General features: G+C 30.9%; 1 long non-coding RNA gene across 1 annotated transcript; it reads left to right on the top strand.

The window, feature by feature from the left end:
- Positions 1-5618: 5618 nt before the first annotated feature.
- LOC123717436 lies at positions 5619-8294 on the top strand. Its single transcript, XR_006754814.1, has 3 exons — positions 5619-5730; positions 7767-7941; positions 8194-8294. It is a non-coding gene; the product is annotated as an uncharacterized LOC123717436 (long non-coding RNA).
- Positions 8295-9326: the final 1032 nt, after the last annotated feature.

The following is a 9326-nucleotide window of genomic DNA, read 5'->3' on the forward strand; positions in this document are numbered from 1 at the left end:
ACAATAATACTAATCTTTGTATAAAATAGATGAGATAAGTTGTTACTGATTTCCGCTGTTATTAAGCTGAATAACGCATTGAGATTTCTGAACTTCTACCGTACCATAGGCCCAGAAATCGTTTAACGTTTGACAATGGACATTTTGTTTACGTAATTGGTCTACGATTTATCTAAGTGAAAATCAAACGAAAATATATCTTTTGCAATGGACGGTAGTAGGTCAGGCAACATGGTCTTAAATATAAATCTAGAATCTTGCAAAAGTAACACATAAAAGTGTGTTTTATATTTATTTTTCTAAAACAAGAAGTATCAATTTATTACCCCTAAGTAATAATTGGCCCCCTTTATTTCTTATACTACATTTAAATCTCTTTGTCCACACATTTGTAACAAATTGTCTGTTTTACTATTACATACTTTTCTAGGTATGGACTGTGCGACTGCCATACAAAGAGATACAATGATTATCTTGGCTTCGACTCAAAACTTAATTTTTTAATAAATCATTTAAAAAATTGCAGATTTGATTTGATTTGCAGATGCATCGTGGACACACACGTTACTATGGTGACAACTAACTCCCCTTTACCCCTCCCTCTTATTCAAAAAATTGTTGATATAATCGTTTATATAGTACCATCTAGTATCAGGTAGCGTGTGATATTAATTATTATCATTAAACATTACACAAGAGACGCTGGTTTGTTTTATGATATTATGTAAGTATTTACAGATCACTATTAAAGATTTAATTTTCGAAATATGAAATTATAAAATCTTATTTACACTTAATTTGTAATAATGTTGTAAAGATGTGAAGTAACTTCTAGGAAAACTTCTCAATTATTAAATCTTAAATTTTCCCTTTCCCAGTGACACTGTGGCCAGAATTTTCGGAATACTCATCTTCATATGACCAGTTTTTCTTTACACGCTTAGAAAATTGCGTCCGCAATTGTTTTCGAAGAAGACTATGTCTGCCATCTATTGAAGAATAAGAAAAATGAAGATCATTTGAATCAATGTTTATTTTGATTTGTACTTTTAAATTTATTGAGTCTCTAAGACTGTTAATGTCAGCTAGATACAAAGATAAAAAGAAAAATACCATTAAATTCATAGGAAATGCTCTTCATGGACAAAATTTACCACTTTTATATGAGAAAACGTTTACTGCCATCTAGTATCAACTAAGAGAAACATTTTCGGCTTATATATCAAAGGAATATATGACACGAGACGCACTATCGGCTTTTTCAAAGAAAGTAGCTTCACCTGATTGAGTTGATATATTTTTAGTAATTTGTACAAACTTAATTAAGAATGCTTTGAGACCCAAAACAACATATATTTTAAGAAAATTGGAGAATGACACTATTTTTGAAAGATTTTATAGAGTTATTATAATTATCTTTGAAAATAAATGTAACGTCCTTAATCGATTTGGTACCTATAGTTGCTTGTTATCACTGAGTTATTGCACTTTTTTGTCCCCTTTGTGAATGCCGCAACATTAGAAAAAGATTTGTAATTTATTTAGTTTAATTTTTGCTTTGAAGGTGTAAGGTTACTGTAATACTCTTCGATTATATGATATAGAAATTCATTGCATTGTTGCGGACTAAGGTAAACTTATATATAAATTATTATATTTGTATTAGTTAAGTTTTTGCATTATGAAATAGTTAACGAGAAAAGAAAATCTCAAAAGATTTCATTAGTTAAATCAAAATTCAATTCACATTTTTGAATTTGAATATATCAACTATTAATAAATTTATAATTTATTATCGTTTTTTTAAATTTGAATATTCCGCTTTTAGGGACGTTTTGTAGGTGTTATGGTCCTTAAATTACTTTTTAATCATTTGTTGACCACTATTTATTATCTTCCATATTTTTTTACTAAAATAATAAACTTTGTATCTTTATTGAATTCACGTTTACGATAGACATTTTAATTAATATTTTAGTAAGATAAGATGTTCTTTTGATTTGAGCTTCTAAATTTTGTTTACGGAAGTTACGCCATTTCCAAGATAAAGCTCACTTTAGGCTATAATTATGGTGAATGAGATGTTAAGTTATAACAATTAATTTAAGGTCGAAATGCTACCATCTCCGAGAGAATATGAACAGCTACAGCGCCTTTTACCAAGATCAGAAAGTAATGGTAAGTTCTATAAATTTTCTGATATATTTCTCTTATACTCAAGTTAATCTATGCAGTTATCTGCATAATAAACAGTATTAGGCTATGTCTTGTTTTGTATGGCGACGCTTTTTAGTCAGTTTTTAATTATGATTCTGGATGAATAGTTAAGAGTTTTAACTACAAAACATTTTAAAGCATTAGTTACCAGCTTATTTGTATAGTTGGGTTCCTTAAAATATTGTGTTACAAAAAAACATTTAACTTTTCAGTAAATGAACCGTCCTATTTCTCCATCATTCCAACTTCGTCGTCGAACATGTCATCAAGTTCAACTGATACATCATCTGGGTCGTACGAAAATTATCTTTCACTCTCTAGTGAAACGCAAGAATTTCGACCTTACCAACTATTTAACTCATCATGTGATACATCTATACAACATTCCAAAGATAGGAGTTTCTTTGGACTTTCAAACCATTCCAAAGTTTCCAGACAGATTTCGCAAACACAATTTTCGCGTAGTGATCGACCAACGCCTAGGCGGACAATTATACCCGAAACAAATAAAAAGAACCATTTGGATCTGTACAATGACTTGTTTACCACCAAAGCTCCAGAGCCGACAATTCGATCGATACAAGCACTGAATAGGTTTACTGATTTAAGTTCAGCTCCAAGTTCTACTCCATGTACAGCAAATCCAAACAAGTGGGAGTTAGATATGGACATACCCAATTCACAAATTTTAGTTTCTTCCATGAACAATGACATTAGTTCTCACGCAGCCAAATTTTTACCAAACCATCTATCTAATTCTAATTGGATAGATTTTGAAACACTGGAATCATCTTCAGGTAAGAAATGTCGAATATGTATTACATGATTTCTTTAACTTATTTAATTTAGTGTAATATTTTAAAAGTTTACTTTATTAATTTAAGGAACATGCAGTGAAACCTCATTTTCTAAAAGAAATAGTATTATGAGCCCCAGTTCATTTGAATTTTTACCGCCTGTATCACCTATTAGACAATTTGAGAGGATAAATCAGGCTATTGGTTCATCAGGTATATACATTAATTCCCATTCTCTTTATTATATTGAACTTAATCATAAAAAATTAAACTTAACAGAAGGGTTGTAACCTGTTTTTCCTACATTTTTCTTTCAAGGTACTGTTAGTCAAGGTTCTGCTATGAGTACTGGTACTGAATATATGGCACGAGCCTCACCAATAAGAAACATAGCAAAATATGAGAGACAAAATGTTGGTGCAGGATCTACTTTAGGTATAAATTTTTATTTACAACTAATTATTGGTAAAAGTAAGCTCTTATTATTTTATTAAACAAATTTATTTTGAAAATCATAATTTTTTTATCATTATATGCTTATCACTTGTTAATATAATACATTATTTTTAGGTACATTTCGTGAAAGTTCAATTTCTCCAAATTTTAATAAAAATTACCCTGGTTTTATGGAAAATATACCCCTCGAAAGTAAAAGAAAAATTGAAAGATTAAATCAGGGATCATCTTCAGGTATATAATAATATGTTGAAATATTTTTTTTCATTTCTGATAAAAATTTATCACAAATATTTTGTATATTAGCCAAATTTGCAGTTCCAGAATATGACCTATTTGTTACTATATAACTACTTTTTTACATTTACTTATAGCTGATTGTACCTAGATGCTGAAAAGTTCTGTTGTATGTGTCTGAAAGTAGTTTGTACAGATCACTACATATTTTACATGATCTACATTCTACAAAGCATCTGTTTGAGTTTGAAAGTGTAGAAGAGCTTCAGCAACCAGCTGACTAAGATGATACAGAATAAGCTTTAGCAGAAATCTTTGTTTATTAAAGCTGGGAGCTGGTATAATTGACCATATGCATAAAAAGATTGCACATGATAACACTGCTCATTTATTTCCTTAATTGTTCTAAGTGCAGAATGAATAATATATTCCAAATCCTGAACCTTATGTTAGCATATTTATTGCTAAATGAATGTTAAAATCAATGAATGTTTTAAGGACTGTATGGTGAAAACTCATTTTCTCCAACTATGAAGAGTCGTGAAATGCCACAACTTTCACCTATAAGAAATCCTATTAATTTTGAAGGACTAAATTGGGATGCTAGATCATCTTCAGGTAATTAAGTTTATTCAATAAAGAATCGCTACTGCAATTCTTGAATATTCGATAATAAAAATAATATGTAGCATATAGCAAAAAATGACGCCGACAAAGCGTCACGTTTTGTAATTTTTTTGAGGCATTTTTTCTTTCATTCCAAAAATACATATAACGATGTCTTTCCGCAATCAGTGGACCCACCCAGAACTTTTTAGGCGTTCTTTTTTTAATTCTTCTGTGAAGTATATAACGCAACAGCATGTTTGTGGTGTATGTTCATGGCGGTCTGGAACTCAACTATGTATGTGTCGTTCGCGATTGATCGGTTTAAAAGAACCAGATCTTCAAATCCTCGCTAACGAATGGGTCACTTCGTTGAAAATGATTCGTTCGCTCGATGAGGTCGCGACTCGCGGTGGGTCGTAGCGATCCATGGAAAACTGAGCTATGAGACGAAGTAACGAACGAACCAAGGGGGAGCCGACGATGCGGTGTTTAAAATTTACGAGAGAGACAATCGAATATGATACTTAAATGTAGATAAATTGTAACTAGAATTTATTTTATACTTTTAGTTTGCTTCTACTTCAGTTTAATAAGCTATTCTATAACGGTACAAATAAGGTTCAATCTTCAATATTAGTCGCGGTTATATTATTATTGAACTACTTGAATCGGCTAGATATATTTTGAAAATTTACTTTTATTCTTTAAAACAAAAAATGGGACCTCCATTTCAATTTTATATTTTAGTGCCAAAGTGTCCTTTTACGTTTTGATTGTTAACGAAGTGGCTCGTGAAAATAATTAATTACGAAAGTTTCTCTTTTTTAAAGTAATAACAAAATAAATTTATAGCTAATATTTATTAAGTAAGTTATTTCTATAATGTATATTTATTTTATTATTTTGTTTGTTTTGTTTTACAACCCGAAACGATTCAGTTCGAAATGATCTTTAGTTCGTATGAACTATGAAATTGAATCAATCGTTTGATTGAACGGGTCGAACGAACCAGATCATTTTGTCAATGGCTCAGTATTGATCTCTCTCTCTCATTCTCTTCTGAGATCTTTCAGATCGAGCGAACGACACATGCATGAACTCAACTGATCGTTGAACCGACCGTATTGCTACCGCCCGTATTGTGATAATCAACCGTAAAGTTTGCGAGCGATAAGCTTAGCCTGAGTGTTCGAATTGTATTTAGGAGTAGATGAAATTATTACCAAATTGTTATGGAATATATTTTAAAAACGATATGTAACCAAGCTTTATTTTTAAGGGATATTCAGTGAAACTTCTATTTCATCAATAACTAGCATCAGCCCTGGCTCTATTGGATACATGCCACGGGTCTCACCTATAACCAATCCCATAAATTTTGAAATACTTAATGAAGACGCTATATCATCTTCAGGTATGTCTTTATTAAAGATAAGCAATTCTTAGTACTGTAGTATACTGAAGTACATTGGTGGGGGGGGGGGGGGGGGGGGGGCGACGACAACAGTTGACGGGACCGTAGCGTGCGGACATAACTTGAGTACTGCGATCGTACCGATTATCAAGTGTACATATTGGTGGTGTTTCTGAGCATTCTACACGTGGCGACGAGAAAAATGCAAGATTTAAAAGACATAAGGGAACATGGTATATAAGGAATAAACGCGTGTAAGAGAGAAATGTAAACCTATTTTTATATCCTTTTGGACCGTGGTTGTCTTGTGAGATTAACAATATATTGTCAACAACCGAAAAGGTTTCGTATAATCAGACCGGACAAGCGGACAAACGAATAATGCGTACAGTTACATTGAGTCATCATGTTGTTTAAGACCATTTATAGTTGCTGCACAATTTGAAAATCGCTTTTGTTATATTATAATAGGAAATGAAACGACCGAATATAACGAAATACTTACCGCATTTGTAAGTATCTACGTGATTTTATATTTCTTGTCTTATAAGTTTTCCTATCACGGCCAATATGAGAGGTCTCGACGATTAGTAGCAATGGTTAGGGCAATATGAAAGATCGATGTTTTGTGAGGTCAATTTGAGGGACCCATGTTTTCCTATGACGGCCAATAGGGTTTTGTGAAGTCAATATGAGGGGAAAATGTTTTCATTATCACGGCAAATATGAAATGTCTCAATAATGGTGTTAAGGTCAAAATGAGAAGCCAAAACATTCTTAAAGTCAATAAGATAGACTAATGCTGAGTACATGTTTTTAAGTCTATTTGATAGACTACTTTTATTAGTAAGGTCCATTTATGAGACCGTATCTGGTATAGTAACAAGTGAATCATTGATATTGAGATCAGATTGTGCGAAACATGCGTTATGTATATTTCGTAAATAAAGAAGATATATTTATACTGGTATAAACCTAACGGTTTATTGGTTTTACTTACGAACTCATGTCATGTCAATGAGAGCGATGGCGTGGACGTTTATGATATGAAATATTCATATTTTTTTTATAATTACTTTCTTACCAAAACAAAGCAGATATTACTAACGATATAAGATTAAGACTAATTAAACAAGCTCAGGCGAACTCAAGCTGATAAATGCCAGCTAGAGATGAACACATAATAGACCAAATCGAGGAAAAGGGGCCGAATTCAGAATTAAGGAAGAAAATCGTGGCGTGGCGATTCGATAATTCTTCAACAAGTCATTACAATTCCTATTACGCTTAAGGTTAATAGGCAGCTTGATTCGATTGATTAGCAGGGATAAAATATGATTAAAATGCAGAATTGTTGGGCATTTTAAGGATTAAAATAATCTACTAAGGCACATAAACGGAAAATACATTCACGATGTGACAAATCCAATAGAACAAAGAGACTAAATAAAGGGACAAACCTAGATACCAATGAAGTGTATTATGTTATTTCATATAGATGATGACACAACTGTCAATGATAAAGTAGGTGGAGTCACAATAGAGTTGTTGATAGATTTTGATAGCAAATGCAACATTATTACATACAAAACATGGAAACGTTCAAAACACCAAAATGGTAAAGTCACTGACCAAGTTAAAAAACCTGATAAGATTTTAGACAAGCAAAGTCTTTCTTACAACTAGATATTAAAAATGCATTTCATCAATTATAGATAGATGAAAGCAGTAGATACATTACAACTTTTGACCCCTCAGTGGATTTCTCACTGACCGAAACTGGTTAAGTAATTTGTCCACGCGCAGGTTAGGGACCTATATAATATATATAAATTTATGTCTTACGAATAAAGAAATTGTGATTTGTAAAAACCCAGTATGAATCGAATAAGTGGTGTGATAATAGTGCTAGTAGCTTAAGAAACTAGGAATGGAAAAACCAATTAATTGACGTTAATATGCATATTGGTATTTATATCTTTTCAATAGAAAAATAATTATAATTACTTTTATAACACATTGTATATATTTTACAGGAATAAAAACGGACAAGCTATGCACATTTTGTAAGAAAAATGGTGAACGACAAAAGGTGTATAACACCCATACTGTTAAAGTAAAAGTCGGAAACAGGCAGATAGTTACATGTCCTGTCCTACGTTCTCATGTATGCACTGTGTGTGGAGGAACCGGTGACAATGCCCATACAGTGTAAGTGCTTTTAATATATTCAAGGTTAATAGTAATCTGGTGACGATACAACCCTAGTGTTTCTGTACATAGAAACTTCCCTTAGTGCATAGCTATGATTCGAACTAATAACCTCAGTGATAAGGGTTGCATGCTCAAGCTAGTCATTAACACGGCTCTGCACGATTAATCAGTTAAAATAATATTATTTAAAAAGGGACTTATTTTTTTAAATATCTTTATTATTATTGATATATTATTTTACATTTCCAGGACATACTGCCCCCTACTATCTGACTCAAATAAGAGACGGCCACCATCCACCACAGTTACCTTGAAGTCGACCCGCATGAAGAGCAATGGTAAAAAGCGATACAACTATAATAATTAATAATTTTGTATACTTTTTGTTTTTAAGTAAATGTGTAACACACGTATGGTGTTACCATACGTGTGTTCAGGTGTTATTTGTCTAAAATAAGAAATAATTTTGAATTTTGTACTGATTATTAAGTACTACCTCATTAAAACTATTTAATATATGATTTTTATATCTTTATTGATGAAATGGTCTCAATAATTAAGATATTTTAAGCGAAACGATTTTTGCATGTTTAAACATTTTTAAAAAGTATTATACCTACTGATATTTGACAATTTTTATCACAACTTGTTTTTAATTAGAAATGACAAATTATGACTCAATTTTATATTCAAATTAAGAATAACGTATGAAACATTTTTAAGTCCAATGACCTTTTAGGTATCCTTTTTATTTTCTAATTAAACTTATCAATAAATAGGATTATATAAGTTGTTAATGTAACATTTTTTATTTTTAATATTTTTATGACATTTTAAAATGCTGACTAAATAAATGTATCAAAAATTCAAAATCATGCCCATTTTAACAATTTGTAATGCTATTTTTAAATGTTTACCAAGTGACTAAAATAATTAATGACTACTTATTTTAACTATGACATTTTATGGCTATTTTTATTTTTTCTAAACCTAATTATGGAATCATTGACATGTTGCAATTTAATAGCAAGTATAGACTAAATTATTAATAATAATGGTGTGCATGTATATTTTATGCAATAATTATTATAATTTAGACTCTTTTGAATTACTAAGATTTCTTCTTACATTGTTTTTATTCATATTAAGATAGGCTCACATTTCCTGTGTCTGTACATTTAATTACAGGAAAATAAAACTTTTCTTTTAATTATGAAGAAAAAAATATTTGATTTTATTATTTTATTTCCATGCAATGTTGGACTTAATTGAACTTGCATTGAATAATTCGAATATTTAATCAGACAAAAATGGCCATCAATGGCTATGTGTATTTTTTGGGTTAAATAAGTGATTGCTTATATTATAATGATTTTACCCAC

The sequence above is a fragment of the Pieris brassicae genome, chromosome 12 (assembly GCF_905147105.1).
Source record: "Pieris brassicae chromosome 12, ilPieBrab1.1, whole genome shotgun sequence".
NCBI lineage: Eukaryota > Metazoa > Arthropoda > Insecta > Lepidoptera > Pieridae > Pieris > Pieris brassicae.